The 19,309-nt window shown below is 45.7% G+C and overlaps 1 long non-coding RNA gene across 1 annotated transcript; it reads right to left on the bottom strand.

Moving 5' to 3' along the window:
- Positions 1-5,318: 5,318 nt before the first annotated feature.
- Positions 5,319-7,525, bottom strand: LOC122378889. Its single transcript, XR_006256097.1, has 3 exons — positions 7,147-7,525; positions 6,564-6,708; positions 5,319-6,129 (listed from the first exon to the last, which is right to left on the bottom strand). It is a non-coding gene; the product is annotated as an uncharacterized LOC122378889 (long non-coding RNA).
- Between the last annotated feature and the right edge of the window lie 11,784 nt (positions 7,526-19,309).

Below are 19,309 nucleotides of genomic sequence, written 5' to 3' on the forward strand. Positions count from 1 at the left end.
GACGCATTCCAGCCGGCTCGCTGTTCCATATCGCGGTGGCGGGCCTGGCGGCCCGTAGCCTGGCTGCTTGGAAGGAAAGGATAAAGGCATGGGTTTGCCGTGGTCGGTTCATCTATTGTCACCTATATGACGCACTCAAAGTGCTGCATATGTGATGTTGATAATGCATGATGCTATGGTAGGTATTATTGTTGGTAATGATTGCGATGTTGGTAATGCAGCTGACAGTGGAATACTAGCGAATGCTCCGAGCGCCGAATAGCTCAAAGGATTAAGATTCTAGATATAGCCTGAAATTTTCATTGAAGATAATTCCAGCACCAGAAATATCCTTAACCAGTTTTGGACTGGCTGGTGTTTCTTGCGTAGAGCGCCTTTTGACAAATAATTATCATGGCCGGCGATTTTTTTTTTTGTATGACGGGTCACATCGGACTAAGGTCAAATTTAGTCGCTAAAAGGGGATGAGCAAAAGTGGACGAGTGTTGCATTTTTGTGCATAAGGTTTCGCATTAAAAAAACTAAGCCAAAATAAGCTAAACAAAAAAAGAATCATAAGAATACCTATATGACCTGAAACTAACTTCTGTTTTGTATGATCATGATTAGGTGTAAGACCCCGGTCCAGCCTGGTTCAACCCGGTCTAACGGGTGCTGGAAATGAGGCCGCTTTCTGGTCCCGGCGTTTTATTCTCCGGGCGGGTTAAAGGGACTGTCCCACCTTCAAAAAATTGCTTTGATATACTGTTCTTGTGTTGCAAGACATATATTAGGGGCCCCTTTACACGAAATTGGCAAACATTCGGCCCATAGTTGGCTAATTGTTTAAAAATTCCAATTTAAAGCTTTTGGATCGATTACGTCATATGATTGTTTTTTTTATCGGGCAAAGTTTTTTTCCTAGCTGCCAAATCGGTGGCACAAAGTTTTGTTACGCTTCTGCCGCGAATAGTACAAACATTGCGCATGAAATCAAATATCAGGAAAATTGGAAAATTGAAGCTTGAACTTTGTCAAGAAGGTCGCAAACTTTAAAGAATATCAACAAGGCCTTATTTATCATTTTTAAAAGATTATAGAATGCTCCTAAATAAGCAAAAGCAAGATATTTGATGTTTAGATTATTGATGCTGCCCACAATGTCTTGGGCACATGGATGATGGATGATGGAAGTGAGCTCAACTTCAATAATCAGACCTAAGAATCACAATGGATATAGCCATGAGCCAGACTGCAAAGTATGGCAATTTTGTCTAGATTTTGTCAGTGTGGACTCCTTTGCCTGGTGCGGATTTAGGTGTGGTGCGGTGCGGATTTGGTTTAGTGTGGTGCAGATTTAGTGTGGCGGGGTGCGAATTTGGCTTGCTGTGGTGCAGATGTCATTGTGTAGCATTGTGGGGATTTGAGGTCAGTGCAGATTTTGACTGGCCATTTTGGGGTTTGGTGCATTTTTTTGTGTTCTCTCAGCCCCCTTTGGTGTGAATTTTCGGGCTCTGTGTGAAGGGTTTGTGTCAATTTTGAACTTGGGAGTTGGGCCTGTGCTCCTTGGCGACCTGCGAGCCATACTCTGCAGTACTGGCCTGGGCCCATGACCAAAGTAATTAAATATATTCTGTTCAACACTGTAAAAACCCATGTCAAAAACCAGCACCCTGTACCTGCTTATTTTAAGCAGGCTAACTGGTTGCTAAATTTTAGCACCCTTTTCGAAAAATAGCTCCCAGTGCCGGCTTATTTTAAGCACCCTAAATGGTTGCAGCCATTTAGGGTGCTTAAAATAAGCCGGCACAGGGAGCTATTTTTCAAAAAGGGTGCTGAAATTTAGTACCCATTTAACCTGCTTAAAATAAGCAGGTATAGGGTGCTGGTTTTTGACATGGGTGCTAAACTTTTTTTTACAGTGAAGATTCAATATAATAAGTCTGCAAAACACATTCCAGCAATTGTAATTGAATCAGAATGAATTGTAGTGACCTGCATTTGTATTTTTGTTGTGTCTGTGAAAAATAATAAATATACCTACCTATTGGAAAAATCGTGGCCTTTCAGCACATTTGGCAGAGTTGTGTGACTCTGATTTAGTGGCTCATGTGGAACGCAACGAGCTGCGGAACAAGCTTGAATAGCATTTTGCCTCAGGGCTATCTGCCAGAAACATTTCATCTGCATAAATTTGCCTACAGGCAACTCTGACAAATTTGTGGATTAACTGGGGACCTTGTAAGCATGCATATTAAATTCTAGCCCACCAGCTCAGCCCTATTCTCAGTTTCAGCATTCAGCATGATAACAGTTCTGATCAAGTTCTGATTGTCACCACTGAGACACCAATGGAGTCCTCTGAAATTTTGCCTTTTTATTTAATTATTTGTAAGAGTTTCAGCTACATTTAGACCAAACGTTTCACTCTCAAAGATCTGCGACCTACCCCACTCGTCCAGTAGGATGCCTGGCGCGCTAACAGACCAGCAGTGAGCTGCCAGCCGGCACGCAGGGCAGCAGCAGGCGGCGGCAGCAACGGCAACTAGTGAACATGTCTTGGACTGCAGCCACGACATGATCTAGGCTAGTGTAGCGGGGCTCAGCTGCAAGATAATTATTTGTTTATTTGTTGGTTGCGAGGCTGGTCAGTCACTGGGGCATATAGGCTGCTACACTGTACGGTGATGGGTCATTGGGTTATGGGCATTCAAGGAGGATAATTTAATCAGGTTGACTGCCCGAGGCTCTCTCTCAACCCTCACTCGGGTCAGTTTATATTAATGATTAACCCTACTTTGGTGACGCGGCATCTCCCTACCACTGCACAGAGGAGTGCCTCCCACTGGATCTAACCACAATCACTCGCTCATTCATTCATCCTTCATACATTCGACAATCCTTACTTACCTATGAATATACCAGGTCACGACTCTGGTCCCTCCCTCTTTACCTAACATCCCCCAATGGTGTGCAGCGGATAGTTGAATGCTGCGTACTTTTTTTTTCTACAACCAGGTGTGGCCACACTATGTCTATTCATATCCATACCATTATATATATAGATATGTATACTTCCACCCTCGATGAACTCATCTGGCACTTTTTACTAAAACAGGAATTATGAAGATATTCCCTCCCTTCCCATTTCACTTAACTTTCCCTTTGCGGCAGTTTCCATTAATTTCGACGACTGTAAAGCGCGCCCCGGGTGAAACGCTTGTAACATCGCTGATTCCATTAGTCTCTCCCGTCTCCGCCCATGGTGTTCCCCGCGCCCTCATGGCGTTCCCCGCGCCCTCATGGCGTTCCCTGCGCCCTCATGGCGTTCCCCGCGCCCTCATGGCGTTCCCCGCGCCCTCATGGCGTTCCCTGTGCCCTCGTGGCGTTCCCCGCGCCCTCGTGGCGTTCCCCGCGCCCTCATGGCGTTCCCCTTATAACCCAGCCGTTTTAACCTACCGTTCCGGAACAAACCAATCGCTAAAATTTAGCACCTCTAAATCACCAACGTTAAACGTCCCCTACCACTGATGCTTTAACCAATAATCCTATTTGTACGTTTAAAGTGAGTTTAGGCCCGAATGCGATCAATCATAATTGCACATTCAATCGATCAACCCAGACAATAACCCGTCCCTGTTTCCCATCACTCGTAAGTGTAGATAACCGTGTCGGTGAACACAACGTACACGGGGGTACGACACGCATAGACTGGCCTCGCAGCCCCGAATTATTCCCTTATATAGTACCTCTTAATTCGATACGATTTATCTTAATTCCTTTCCTCGAGTTTTACCGATAGGCATTTTGTAGTGCGATTAAAGACAGTGTTCTAATTTCGACAAACCATGTAACTCTGACAAAACATTAACTCAACCCATTTGTAAAAAAAGAAACATTGTCCGACTTAAACAATTGGAAGTTGTAATCGATGCCTGACCATAATACAATCATCGGTAATGTTTATGTCGATCCGGGTATAATTGTTAATGACTCGGCGGTCCGCGTAATGATAGCCGCTCTCAGTGGACCACAGGTCACCTCTGACTGCGGGTTCGGCCCAGCCATTGTCATCCCGCACCCCAGCGTGGTGCGAGCAGCGAGGGTCACCCGCCGATCCCCTGATCATTAGCGCGGCCGAGCCCGTCCGGCCCGGGCGTCGCCGCGCCCGCGGGTTGGGGGCCCGTCCTCCCCACGCGTCCCGAGACAGCACCTCCTCCGTGACGTCATACATATACGCAGCAGACCCAACGACACAATCTCGGATTATCAACTGACGACATGAAATGCGTGTTGGGGGCCATGAATGAGAGAGAGAGAGAGAGAGAGAGAGAGAGAGAGAGAGAGAGAGAGAGAGAGAGAGAGAGAGAGAGAGAGAGGGAGAGAGGGAGAGAGAGAGAGAGGGGGAGAGAGAGAGAGAGAGAGAGAGCGAGAGAGAGAGAGAAAGAGGGAGAAAAGTGAGAGAGAGAGAGAGAGAGAGAGAGAGAGAGAGAGAGAGAGAGAGAGAGAGAGAGAGAGAGAGAAAGAGAGAGAGAAAGAGAGAGAGAGAGAGAGAGAAAGTGAGAGGGAGAGAGGGAGAAGGGAGAGAGAGAGAAGAGAGAGAGAGAGAGAGAAGAGAGAGAAGAGAGAAAGACATACATACAGACAGACAGACAGACCGCCCTACTGACAGACCGACGTACCATCAAACCAACAGACCATCAGACCGTGAACGGCAAACTGACGGACTGACAGGCCGACAAGCCGACAGAGCGACTGGCCGACACTCAGAGACTGCATTAACGATCACTCGGAGAAGACTGATAGGAAAGGTGGAATGTCGATAGATCACATTCTTACACGCGTCGCATCCATGCTCCGTCTTCAGTCGGTGCTCTACCACCGCGTCGAGTGATCGTGTGCCGCCGTCGGACCTAGCGCCCCATCCCAGTTTCCCTGTGAACCCGCGCTGGACGGCCAGTGGCACGCGTTAATGGGGATGTTCGCGCTAAGAGTTCCGAAAAGTCTCGCCAGGTGGCAGCACGGTATGCTTTGGACACAACGCGCCGGCCGGGCCGGGGAATCATGGGATAACACTGCGGGCGGCGACGGCGGCCGACGCGCCGCGAACGGAAACTGCGTTTCATGTCTTTTTCAGGTTCATCATTTTGCTAAAATGAGTAGCTACAGTTGATTTCGATATTAGGAAGATAATGACGCGTGTGAAAGGCAAACTACTACATCGTCATTGAGCGGAAGGAAAGGGAGCTGATCGAATGGTCACCAAAAGCTACGGAGTACGAAAGATACGAATTACGATGTTATCACATATTTTTACACAGTTGAAATTAAAAACCTTATTACATTCAGACATATATTCACACGCATGAAACAATCGATTTACAGCACACATTCCATGACAAGAACGCATACCTACGGTCTTAAGTTGACCTCTAGCGCTCGTCACTGTCAGATAAGTCAATCACATCCCTGTAGTTTGTACAGATTATTGACTTAACCCTTCATCCGGCATGCGTTCATTCTGTAATGATGGGCAACGAATCACCGGCGATTTCTGCGTGGCTCTATATGACATCCTCGTCCGTTCCCCAGGTCAACTGGTTCGGTGACTTTCAAATTATAGCAGGCCCTTCCTCGGTCAGGCTTGATGGATCCACCGTCACTTTGCGCGGTACTTTTAAGGCTGACTGTACCTTCTACCAACACAACTGACTGATTACAATCTGATGCGAAAGGGACAATATCTCGTCGGTCTATCAGTCAAAGTTTAATATTCAGCGACACAAGTGTGAAGGCTGCCTGGAAAACTTGCAACGAACTAAGTAAACTAAGCTTGGCTTGGCTTGTAATGGGCACAAACTTGTAATAAAGAGGTACTTAATTAACAAATCCACAATGTTCTGTTCAGGCAAGTATCCTTCACATATGAAGCATTGCTATGACGACAGCTCTTCTAGAGCTGATTGATTGTGGCAAAACTCCACTGCTTGACTACACAGAGTACCAACTGTTTGCTCCTCTAAACTTTCACCAAAGGAAGTGTTGCTGATGTCATTTGTAGCAGCAGTGACACTGGTAGGTAACTTCAAATCACAGGATCTGGTAGCATCCATGCTCTTGAATCTGGATCTTATCAATGCAGCATTGCACCTGTGGATAAATGAAAAATGGCATAAGACAGTAGGGAAAGATCTTGGCAAGTCATAATGAGATACATATGTTTAACATGCATGGATAAAAGGACATTATATACTGAAGCAATTAGCAAAACATTGCAGTTTAAACACAGTTGTAATCTGATATGATGAACTGGATACAGGTAAAAATTTATTTTTAAAAACAACAAAAAACTTACCCGTATTTAGTTGCTAAAAAAGCTGAGTGAATATTCTAAAATATTGTTTACTTCAGTGTGAATCAAAACTTAGAGTAAACAATTATTTACCTGATAAAATTAAGATATTATATCAATAATGAGTAGCTTTAGGTGGTGATGAGTTAAAAAAAAAAACATTTTGCAAGAAAGGCTATCAGTTACTTCTGGATGATATACTGCAGTGCACAAGCTGTTCACCAACTCCTACCTGGTCCTTCAGTGGGATCCCTCTGTATGCACCTCAGATCTTCATCCACAGGGCTGGTTCCTTCATACGCAGGTCCTCTGCCTTCCTTGATTCCTCGGACTCCATCCTGACAACTCCGCACCAGAAGCATGATTGCACTGGGCACCTGGAACACCATGTGGGATGATCAATACTTGCAACAATTCATAAATAGTAGGTAGCTTAGTGAATAGTGTTCTATTACATATACCTCCTGGTTACTGGTGTCAAAATAGGTCCTATTTGTCTGTTTCCATCATAACCTTTATCTGCATGCAATATCTTTGGTACCAGACAAAAGAACACTGCTAAAATGCTTGCAATGAATCTTATAAAAATGCATTGAATTTATATAATCATTCTCAGCAGCATGTATCATCTTTTAATGCCTTTCTCAAAGGGCAGGTCAACTTCCTATATTGATATGCCCATAAACTTACACAGGTGAATTACCTCATATGGGCAATACAAGATCCTGCTATGAGTTAAGTTAGACTATTTTATACTCTTAATTATGCTCGCCATAAAAAAAATGTCGGGAAACGTGTTACATCGATGGAATTACCGTTTGGAGTCGGTCTATCTTCGGCTTCTCGCCTCTCTTCGGCTACGTCAATTGAAGCCTTTCTAAGTCTCCTGTCCTTTGTAAACTTGCCTTTCCATGTTTGTGACACTTGCTGAATATAAATTCACAACCCATCTGAGCAAAATTCAAATCAATTGCTATCAAATTCACCGAAATTCAGTCCCTCGGACCGACACCGCACCGACTCCACACAGTGTAAAACACAGTGGCGCATTCGCCGCCACAGTTTCTGTGTCCAAAGAAGGCAGTGCTGCCACCTGGTGAGGAAATAAGCCGAACATCCCCATTGCTCTAGCCGCCGCAGGACCGGCGGCCGGGACCGATCAGGCACCCAAAGATGGCCGCTTCTCTCGACCGGCGCCGGCCCCCCACCGCCGGCGTCACCGTCTGACCAGCCGCCAGGTAACCCCTCCCCACGAGCGGCGGGACACCCCCTCCTTCACACACCTTCCTGGGGATTAGCCGGGTCGGCCACCGCAGCCGGCTGATGGGTCCGGACGGCGCGGGCAGGGACATTTAAATCGTCCATAAACGGTATTGATATCGTCGTTAATTGTCGGAAATAATGAGCGGCGTTCGGGCAAATTTTAAAATTAAGCTTAGCAAAATCGTTCTTGCCACACTCGATCAGAATCGTGAAATCAACTGATGATTATGGGGTATATTGCCGGAAATACAAACCAGGTAACGTTAACTGTTAGGTAGAGCATGTTAATTTCACAGGTAGGTCACGTCTCGATTAAATGACAGTGGAGCGAAAACAAAAATGCCGGCCAATATAATATATTTTAAATCATAACTGAGTCGTCAAGATACTAATCTCATCTCGGGCTTACGTTAATTTACATCAAATTTGACTGGCTTTTACTTTAGCTCGGGCATTCCAACCCGCCGGAAATGACAATTTCGGAAATGAAAATTTATTTGGTCGTTAATGACTTACATGGTTTTGTTTCGCATATTTACCAACCCTGAAACCTAGAAGACACTCGTCGTTCAGCACTGAGTTACGCTACATACTGAATGAAGCTACGCATGGATTTCTGGGGCTAAAACGCTCAAAACTTATCGTTACGCTAATTCGCAGATAGTGAGAAATAAACAACGTTTACCGGACATTGAAGCGATCGAGTATATACTGCAACGTACGTCGATTTGCACTGCATCAAAATTAATTGAATCCCATCGGGCTAAATAAAAAAATCTCGTGATAAATGCTAAATCGTGCTGAATAATTAAATAATAAATCCGGCCACATGACTACGAAAAACCTGACAGTACTACTGACGCAAATGCCTGTTTACTTCGACGGTCTCGAATCAGAGCTCTATCAAACAACAACCACGAGGACAACAACAACCCAGTATGATGTAGTGTGACCTCCCACCGGTGCCTGTGTTCCAAAAAAAAAAACATGCCGACGTGTGAACGGTGTCAGAAACGGTGTTCTGCTCGGCCCTCCCATTCTCTCCGAAGTCCGAATTCTCTCATTCTCTCCTTCAGCACTTTCATCTCGTCCCGTAATCCATTCATTTTTCCCTCCCTAATATCCCCAACAAATATAAGTACTTTCCCAAGATATATTCAGTCAAAACGAAGAAAGAGAAACTAGCAGTGAAACGACAGAGTTTTCAGAGATATGCAAAAACTGGACTTAAACTATAGCCATAAAACATAGTGAACTGAGCCGATCTCCAAAACAGAGCGCCAGATTACCGATGTCAACTTTAAACTAAATAGCTACTACATAAATGCCGTCTTTTGAGCCTGCAACTGAATATTGGACAACCGGCTGGAGTAACCGAGACGAACGTAGCTGAGCATCAGATGCATTTTGAAGAAAGTACTACCGCCGTTCGCGTAATGAAGGCCAAAATTCGTCCCAATGGCCCGTCACTCTGATGCGTCCGGGCGCTCACATTTACACTCACGCACGCACACATTCAAGACCAGTCCTACCCCGCTTTAGACAAGATTGCCAATTTAAGTCTGTTAAGTGAAAAAATGAAACATATCCCAACCACCCCTTTTTGATACCCTACAGCAAGGCGCAATGCCGTTAACTCATTCAACAATCACACGCTCACACATACGTACATAACATGTCCCAGCCACCTCCATTTTTGATATCCAGATCAAGGCACAATGCCACCCAATCATACAACAAGTTCACACGCTCACGCATACGTACAGACCCCCCCCCCCAAACGGGCCTAAATAAAATTACATCCCCGGGGCGAGAGAAAAGCCGGGGCAGCAGGCGGGGCACATTGGGGAAGGATTATGATAGGAAAGCAGCTTCATGACCTCCAGTGCCGACCTACCGCTTAACTGTTGGCTGTGGACGACAGGGCTGACGGCCGGCTGGTAGCAGATTTATCGGCGGACGGGCGGCACAGCGACGACGGACGGGTGGCAGAGTTGGCGGCAGCCCGCGGAGCGGTGGTGGCGGGCGGCAGAACGGCGGAGCGGCGCAGAGTCCTCCAGTGGCAGGCAGTCCTCCATCCTCCTCCTCCAGAACTATCACCGCCGACTCCTCCTCTCAAACTCTCCTCTCCGCTCGAACTCACTCCCTCCATCGCCTGTCCTTCTCCATCCCGCCGCTACAAACTGACTGTCTCGCCCACCTCTGAACTCCACTTCCCAGCTCTCCAACTCCAACTGAACTGCCGCCGGTCAGCGTCCCCAACGCCTCCGACTCTCCAACTCAACTCTCCTCAAAATCCTCAAAGTTTTGCTGGAGCTCCATCTGCCTCGGGCTGTCTCTGGATTTGCCGTCTTCGCTCCGCCTCCTTCTTCCGAGTTCTGCTGCTCTCTGAATTTCCAGTAAGGGCCAATTTTCCATGTCTTCTCTCTGTCTAACCAGTCTTCTGTATTTTCTGCTGAGTCTGGTTGCCGAAAGGGTGAGATTCCTATTAAATTTAACGCTATGTTGGGCCGAAACGTATGCGTTTTCCCGCTGTGCAGCCTCCGGCGTGCCGTTTCCATGGTGACTGCTATCCTCCCTGGGTGCTCCTCCTCCCTTCAAATATTCTGGCGCCGATAGGTGAATTTGAATCTTCTGCCCCTGGCGATGCCGGCAGATTTGCCACGCCGGCCAGGTTTGCCAGCGTGGGAAGATGGGCCCGGGAATGCGGATGTGCCGTGCCATACTGGAATTTGGATGTTGTTACTCTGTCGGCTGTCCCAGTTTCCCGATGCTGATTGTCGGCGCCAGTCTCGGCACATCCTGGAAATGTGCTATTTCGAGCCGTGTTTTGAAGAAATTGCCTTTGAAGTGTGATACCGGTGGTCAATTTGGTCCCGGGCGCCCCGGCCTCCCGCTGCCGCAGCGGCGCTGTCGTGTCCTGTTTCCCAGGCTGACGGTGTCCGTTCGCCGCGCGTAGGAGGCTGCGTGCCTTTGTGTTCGTCCGTCCCCCCCCCCCCTTGACCGGGGTTGGGACCCATTGCTGGACCCTTCCACGGTCAGCGGCGGTGAGACGGCTCTGTAAGGGCCGCAGGATAATAGCATTTGGCGGCGCGGTCTCGGATCCGTGTTTGTCCTGCCGTCCGGTGTCGGCCAGATGGTCGGCGGGTCAGCGGTGTCTGGTCGCCGGCGCGCTGCTGTTATGAAGGATGAATTTGGGAACGGGTTGATTTAGGGAGGGAAAATGAAACGCACCAGCGTTACACTAGCATCTATTCAATTTGTCCATGTACAAGTCCCACAGCTCCTGCCCGAGGTCGCGCAAGCCAGGGAACTGACCACCTCCAGCCCAGGCGTGGTTCACTGACTAAAGACATTTCAACTGACCAGTCAGAGTTCATGTTTTGTAACTTTTCCCGTCCAGCGTTTAGCCTTTCGAGACCCACTCAGGGTCGCGGTTGTTTTCGCCGCGCGCCCCAGTCGAGATGCAAAGTTAATAGTCACACGAAGCTTTTTTACGGCCAGCCAAACCAGCCTAATCTGGAGTCACTGTTAAATGTATGCAATTAAATGGAAGAAAAAGGTTTTGTAGAATCGATTAGTTTCGAAGTCGTATATTAAGGGGCCTCAAATAAAGTTCGTGTGACTATCAACTTTGCATCTCGAATGGGCCGAGCGGCGAAAACAACCGCGGCTCTGAGAGGGTCCCGAAAGGCTAAGCGCTGGACGGGGCTAACCCACCCGGAGAATAAAACGCCGGGACCAAAAAGCGGCCTCATTTTCAGCACCTGGTTCGGCTCCCTCATTTACCTTCGGGCTTGGCCTCGTGACATTCACAGACGTCAGACATTCAACAAACAATTTTGGCGGAAACGCTATCCAGCAAGCTGCGCAGGGGCGTAGGGTGACGGGTGTTCGTAGCGTTGGGGCTAGGTGGTCTGTGTGCCGAGTGCGATGTCGTGGGTTCGAGCCCCACACGGCTCTGGTTTTATCTAGACACTAGCCAAAACCTTTCCTTTTACTGCAATACTGACAAGCAAGGTGATTTATCATTCCCGATATCCTCTTAACCCGCGCCCCATAGGGGGGGGGCGAAACGGCCCCCCCCTGTCCTTTTCGGTCGATATCTCCTAAACGGCTGGAGATATCGCCACCAAACTTTCAGGACCCCTCCGGGCATCAATTTTACACATTGTGACCAAAAATTTTTCCAGAGTCTGTGATAGGTTGGCCACAAATGACGTCAGAGTGACGTCATGTTCTGTCATTTTCGACCGAAAAAAGACCTTCGCGAGAAGACCTGTCAGGCCTACAGCTTTGAAGATAAAGAAAAATGATCAAGACATAAAACGTGTAGAATTGACAGGGCTACAAAACTGCTATCTCGGATTTTTGAAATTTTTGAGTTTTGATCCCCAAAAATCAAAAAAGCATTTTTTTTTATATATTAGCCAAAAAATCCAAAACGTTTTTTGAGTTACGAGAAAACCGGAATATATGTGATAGTACCTACCATCTTCTATCTACATACCAAATTTCAGATCGATACCTCGTTTTTTGGCCAAGTTATAGCGAAAAAACTGTTCAAAAATGATGACGTCAAATTTTCAAACTCAATTTGTGGCAATTCTAGAACTCGTAGAGCAAAACAAAGACCACCATTAGACTCCCCGTGACGAGCTGCATCGAATCGATACCCATTTTATGCAAAAATATCAACTTTGAAATTTGACCTAATTTGACCTGACCTTGACCTGACCTTCACCAAAACGTGACCTAGGCTGGCCCCAAAGGCTGCCTAACCCACATAATCGCATTTGTCATGTAAAATGGACCATAAAACATGTATCACACGACACATTCATATTGTGACCCCCGGTGACCTGACCTCGCTGTGACCTGACCTGGTATCAGTGACCTCAGATAGCAAAGTATGTGTTTGACGAACAATATACCATCGATGGTTTTCAATAAATTACCAATTTACTCGATTTCACAGCACATTTCTTGAATTGCCTGTGAACGGTGAAAATCTGACCTTTGACCTGACCTGTGACGTCATCGGTTTGACCTAGGTCAATGAAATTTGGTCACAAGGTAGTTCCCGGGTAGGGCTATCGAACGCCGTTTGAATTTTGAAAATCGGCCGGTAACTTTCCGAGATCTTAGGGGGGGCCGAAACGGCCCCCCCCCCCCCCTACGGGTGGTAGGGTCCGCCGGTAGCCCTACGGGGCGCGGGTTAACAAAGTCAAAATTGTCGCACCTATATATGTATTCTAATATTTTGCTGAATTTCATGAATTTTCATTTTTTATTTTTGGTTGTTTCTCTGGACCCATTTCAGCTCGTGATTCTTTTCGATCCGATAAAAACCCATCAAGGCTGAGCGTGCCAAATAATGAAAGAAATTATGCAACTGACTATAAATTTAGAAAAGCCTTACACATCATGCAAGGATCGACTGAAAGTATAGGTCCTAGATTTCAATTATGATTGGTTAGCATTTTTGCTGCAAGTTTGAGGCGTTGCCTTTCGCTTGCCCGTTTGTTTGAGATAGCTATTCCCTTCAGTCGCATTCTTGCTGGCTTCACATGAATGAACAGGGTGTTATTTCACCGGCGATCGCAGGACGCTGCTATTACTACGTGTCAAATTGGGTTTCCATGGAGACGTCAACAAGCCCATTGCTCCAAAACTACCAGAAGTGTGACGTCAGCAGACATCACCGGTGAAACACCACCCGGGATACCACCATACCTGAGGGAGCGCACCCGCAACCAGCATCCCCCCCCCAAGCCGCAGCGCAGTGGCGGGCGGCCCACTCCCGGCGCTACGTACGCTCCACGCCGCGACAGCAGCGCGTCACCCCCCCCCCCCTCCTCCCTCCTTCCCCCACAATGACCGGTGACCTCGCTCCCCTCGGGAGTTGGACTCGCCCTACCCCGACCGTAGCGCCACGTGGTGGCTCTGGAGATCTTAAATAGACCCACTGTACGTCTTACCCGTGTTGGCGCATGCAGTTTTCAACTTCGGGAAATCACACTTGCCGAGCTTGAGCGGACGATTTTCAGCATGCGTAGCTCGGGTGCTTGCGGTACAGACAGTGTCTGCGTTCGCATGCTGAAAGCCGGATTCCGAGCTATCGGTGGTGTCATCCTGCATATTATCAATACCTGCTTAATTCAATCCGATATCCCCGATTTATGGAAACATTCCATAGTTCACCCTCTGTTCAAATCCGGCAATCCTTCAGACCTCGCAAACTTCCGGCCCATTTCCCTGGTTCCTGTAATCATGAAAGTGGTTGAGCGCATTGTCCATCAGCAGCTCTACATCCACCTCTCTCACAATCACCTTCTGGCATCCTCACAGCACGGCTTCCGCCCCCGGCACTCTACTGAAACCGCGTTGTTGTCCGTCACTGAACGCATCCTGGCCGCCACCGACAGGGGGGAGATCTCAATGCTATGCCTTCTCGATCTTAGTAAATGTTTTGACGTGATAGACCACGAGCTTCTGATGCAAAAACTTATGCTGCACGGTATCGAAATTTCCTGGTTCGCCGCCTATCTAAACCCGGGCCCCACTGGGGGGGGGGGGCTATTCATAGCCCCCCTCCCGTTTTTCTGCAATAACTTCCAGACCACTTGACGTATCGACGCCAAACTTTCAGTACCTTCGGCTGCATCAATTTGACACCTTGTGTCAAAATTTGAAGTTCGTAGCTACCATAGGTCGGCCGGAAATGACGTCAGAGTGACGTCATGTTCGGCCGATTTCGACGCAAAACATTGAACCACGGCAATCGCTCCCAAGAGCTCAGTTTTTAAGCTAGATCCAATTTCTTTGCATGAAGGGACTCAGAATTGACTGCGCTATGAAACTGCTATCTCGGATTTTCAATATTTGGAAAATTTCGAAAATTTTATACAATAATATTCAAAATTTATATTTTTATATTTTTTTTCCAAAATGTTTTTGACTTTTCGAAAAAAAACGGAATATATGTGACAGAACGCATGCTTATGACTAAGTCTAGCAAGTTTTAGCTAAATATCTTAAAAAATGGCCAAGTTATACGCATTATTGCAAAAAAATTAACAATTATTAAATTTTCAAATCAATTTTTCAGTACGTAATTGACATCGTACACCAATAAAAATAGCACCATCGTGTTTCTGAGCTCAAACTGCATCCAATAGACACCTTTTTTGTTGAAAATTTTAACTTCAAAATTTGACCTTTTGTGACCTGAAAGTGACCTGACCTAAGCTAAATTCGACTCAAAATGACCTCGAATGACACAGACGACATCAAATTCGAAATCTATGGCTTAAATGGACCATAAAACATGTGTCACGTGACCGATGCATGATATAATATTTCCGTGACTTGTGATGACCTGACCCTCACCTGAAAATCAAAGTACAAGTTTGGTACCCTCAAGGTATCTAGAGCCTCTGTTCACGAGTGTGGAAACCAAAAATGAGCCTGATCTGACTTGTAAGACGGCGGCCAGAGCCCAAAATGTGAACAAGCCAAAATGCTAATAATTTTTACTTTGACCTGACCTGTGACGTCATAGGTGACCTCGAGGTCAGTGAAATTAGGTTTCGCTCGACAGTTTTTCCGGGGCTATCAGACGCCGTTTGAATTTTGACGATCGGCCCAGTAGTTTCGGAGTTAGGAGGGGGGCTATGTAGAGCCCCCCCCCCCCCTAGTAGGGCGTGTTATACGCAGACCACAGTGGGGCGCGGGTTAAAGGGACTATCCCACCTTCTAAAATGTTGTTAAAACCAGTTAAATTGTGCCCGACTTTATAGATTGGATGACCAGGAACACGGTTCTGGCATTTATTTTTCATTAAAAATCTTAGGCTTCCCATATTCCAAACACAAACTTTCAAATATGTGACGTCACAGCCCAAAATTACCTCCTTCCCCAGGCCACATTACTGTCATAAAGCTGATTCTTTTTACTCTGTAGGCACCACAACAAAGTTAAGACCAAGTTTTAAGCGATTTTTTAACGAACAAACCCATTTAAATCAGAATGACTAAACGAGGTGACGTCACACTAACGGTCGCTCCATGTTGAAGATAGGGCCTTGTAGAGCACTTCATGGGCCGGATAAATCCGTTATCCACGGATAAATCCGTGGACCGGATAGGATTGGATCCCAAATTTGGAAAAATAGAACGGATCTGGGCGGGCCGGATTTGGGAATTGAATGTTGAACACGGATCAGAACGGATAAAATTGTAGCATTCAATATTCATGTTAAGAATTAGGTAACTTAACTTGTTAGGCACTGCAGCAGAAGTATTAATTGATTTACATGAGATTTATAAGCATACCTTTGTGAGCCATGATAGTCTGTAAGGTATATGGCAGCACCAACCAAATTTTTAAATATAGATGGTCACAACATAAAATCTGCAGACTCAGCCATGTTCCTAACCGAGGAAGCGAGAACAACCGCCATGGCATCATATCCACCATGGCTCGCTGGTTCCTGAATAAGATACGAATCATGTAAAAAAATGTGTTAATAACTCACTTGTCCTGAGAACAGTCCCCATATAATATGTATAAAAACGATAATGCGTTCTCGAATTTTTCAATCTTCCAGACAGCAACAAACACTGCGCAAGGTTAGAAACACATGCGCAATAACAGATGCTTTTAACCAGCTGAATAAAACGCTGCAAAAAAAAGTTTTAAACTTGGCGCAATATGCCTCGTGGATGATTTTTTTTTTTTAGAAATAAAAACGATCCAAGACGATATTAAATTCTGATGTTATCAACATTTTCAGTGTAAATGACGCCAAAAAATATTTTCTGATCAGAAATTCAACTTAAAGGGACCCTCCCACCTTCAAAAAAGTAAATGAATTGGCATGGAAGGGATGTCGCTCGGTTCAGAAAGAGCAAAAACGAATATCTACCAAATTTCATCGAAAAATATTCACCGGTTTTCAAGATATTAGACTTTTACTTTTGTTTACTTTTTGGGATCTCCGCTGTTCCTATAGCGACTTTATTTGAAAGTGCGGCATTTGTTGCGCGCAAAGCAGCATATACCAGCGCGTGCTACAAAACGTTTTAGTCAAACATTTAAAAATCGTTAGATATCTGCGCTGACGTCACACATTCAGAGGGGTATTCCTATGCATTAGCCCCTCTGAATCAAAATGCTGCAATTTTGAAATTCAATATTTCCGATTTAAGGCATTTCTCGATGTTGTGAGTGCCGAAACCGGTAATTGTGAGCCAGGGACCCCATTTTGGCTATCTCAACTCAAATCTAATGTTAAGGTGGGAGGGTCCCTTTAAAAGGTAAACGAATCAATATTACGTCATCAGCTCGCCTATTTCATAAAGAGAGAGCGGATCTTAAAAAAATCAATCCTTGCTTGCTTTTTTGCGCCACTATCGTCAATTTTGTCTGTGTATTGTGTTGTGTCGTCTTGTTGATACGACAAAATGCCGGTTTAACTTATCTTCCTTTCATTTGAGGACCAGTCAGGCTCAAGGCTATTTAATACCTACCTTTTCAGCTGGGTTTTCAGTGCCAAATTCTTTGTAGAGTGTGTCAGACCACATTCCAAGGCTAGTTTCCAAACAATGTGTTTTGAGGTGTTTTGATTCTGCCTTTTCCCATATAGAATGTTGCCAATGTCATGAAACTTTATTTATTCATTGTATTATACTTATTATTACCTACCATTTGACTTACTAATTGATTGTGGTTTTGCTATATGAATAAGTACTCTTCCTTTTATAGACCACAGTAGATTCTTAACAATTCTAATGATAGCCAACCTTGTGAAATGCTGAGGTCCATGTCAATGTGTTACCCCTATCCTTAGCAATGCAGCTTTTACCACAAAATGTATTTTGCAGTGGCTAAGATTGCTGTTATTACAATTTGATAGCTTCCTAGTGTCCAACGTTTGGATCTTATGGCGATATGCTGATAGTCTCACAGTCACAACCGGTTTGTAATGAAACGGATTATTATGGATATTTTTTGGATGTATGGCTGAGACACGGGCCATGGGCGGGCCGGATTTTGAAATTCAAAGAAACACGGATAATGGGCGGATCTGGATATGACTTGCCGGATATGGGCCGGGCCGGATCCTGAAAAGCCTATCCGTGAAGTGCTCTAGGGCCTTGCACAATGCACAAGGCCCATTTTCAAATGAAGGGAACGAATTTCTTCAACACCAAGAGTCCGCGGGGGTTGCAACCTAGATAGATAGTGGTTTCTGAACCTCGCCGCAAACTTGGCTATCTCAACTCAAACCCCATGTTAAAGGTGGGATAGTCCCTTTAACCCGCGCGGGGCTGGGGTCTCCAGCCGAACGCGCGGGGCTGGGGGGGGGGGGTGTAAATTTTACCCCCCCCCCCCCTGTTATCTCCCGAACTAATGGTCCGATTTGGAAAATTCAAACGCCAATCGAAAGATCTCATCACGAACAACTAAAAACATGTACTTAATTTAAAGTTTGAGGTCAGGTCAAGGTCAGGTCAAGGGTACAAATTGCAAGTTCCTACAGTATCGGCCTTGCACCGTAGTTGCCGAAGAATGGAGTCATGGACTGAGACTGATTGCCCAAAACGTGTTCTTAGGCTACCAAGACAATATTCGTTGCATACAATATCATTCAGAGGTCAAGGTCAAGGTCAAGGTCAGGTCAGGTCAGGTCAGGTCAGGTCAGGTCACCAAAAACAAAATATAGAAAAGGGCATGTGCGACACATGTTTTATGGGTCATTTTACTCATAGAATTCAATAGGCACACTCAATAAGTGATATGGACCACCTCTGGATTAATTTCAGGTCGAGGTCAGGTCAAGGTCAGGTCAAGTGAGGTCAAATTTTGAAGTTGGTTGTTAAGCCCTAAAAAGGTGTCTATCTGATGCAGTTTTTCACGGCGAATCGAATGGTGCTATTTTTGTTTCCGTACGAGGTCTACAACTTCCAAAAAGTCATTTTTCATTTTTTTGTGTCGTGACGTCATAAAATGTTTTTTAACTCCCACATTTTTTAACCGATTCTTCTAAAAATTGGTATGTAGGTGCACATAGACCACTCCTCTGACATATATTCCTTTTTTTTCGATACACTCAAAATTTTGGATTTTATAATTATTTTCCCAAAAAAGTCAGTTTTTTGGAAAAATTTGGGCCAAAATCCAAAATTTTCAAAAAACCGAGATAGCCATTTGATAGACAAAGTAGAATTACGTATAAACTTTTTTGTTACGTCTTGATTCCTTTAAAAATGAAGATGTTAGCGGCGTTTGAAATTTTGCCGTTTTTGAGGCGAAAATGGCGAACTTGACGTCACTAAAACGTCAATTTCTCAAAAAAAATTCCGACGGATTTCGCTCAAATTTTCAGGGAACGTGTCAAATTGATGTAACAAAAGGTACTGAAAGTTTGGCGGCGCTGCGCGCCGCCGTTTTTGAGATATTGCAAAAATTCGCGAGGGGGGGTAAAATTTACCCCCCCAGCCCCGCGCGGGTTAATGGACACACCCAGAGCGTGTCGTTGAACAATGGGTCCGGAAGTACTGTCTCGGCCTCTTCCTAATACCATGGGTGTCTTCCAGGGCTCCGCGTTAGGGCCGTTACTTTTCACCATCTTCTCTAACAACTTATCGCTGTACGCGGGTGATGCAGTAGTCTTTCAATATGCCGACGACACCCAAGTATTGGTTAGCG

The sequence above is a fragment of the Amphibalanus amphitrite genome, unplaced genomic scaffold (genome assembly GCF_019059575.1).
Source record: "Amphibalanus amphitrite isolate SeventyFive unplaced genomic scaffold, NRLGWU_Aamphi_draft 000067F_arrow, whole genome shotgun sequence".
NCBI lineage: Eukaryota > Metazoa > Arthropoda > Thecostraca > Balanomorpha > Balanidae > Amphibalanus > Amphibalanus amphitrite.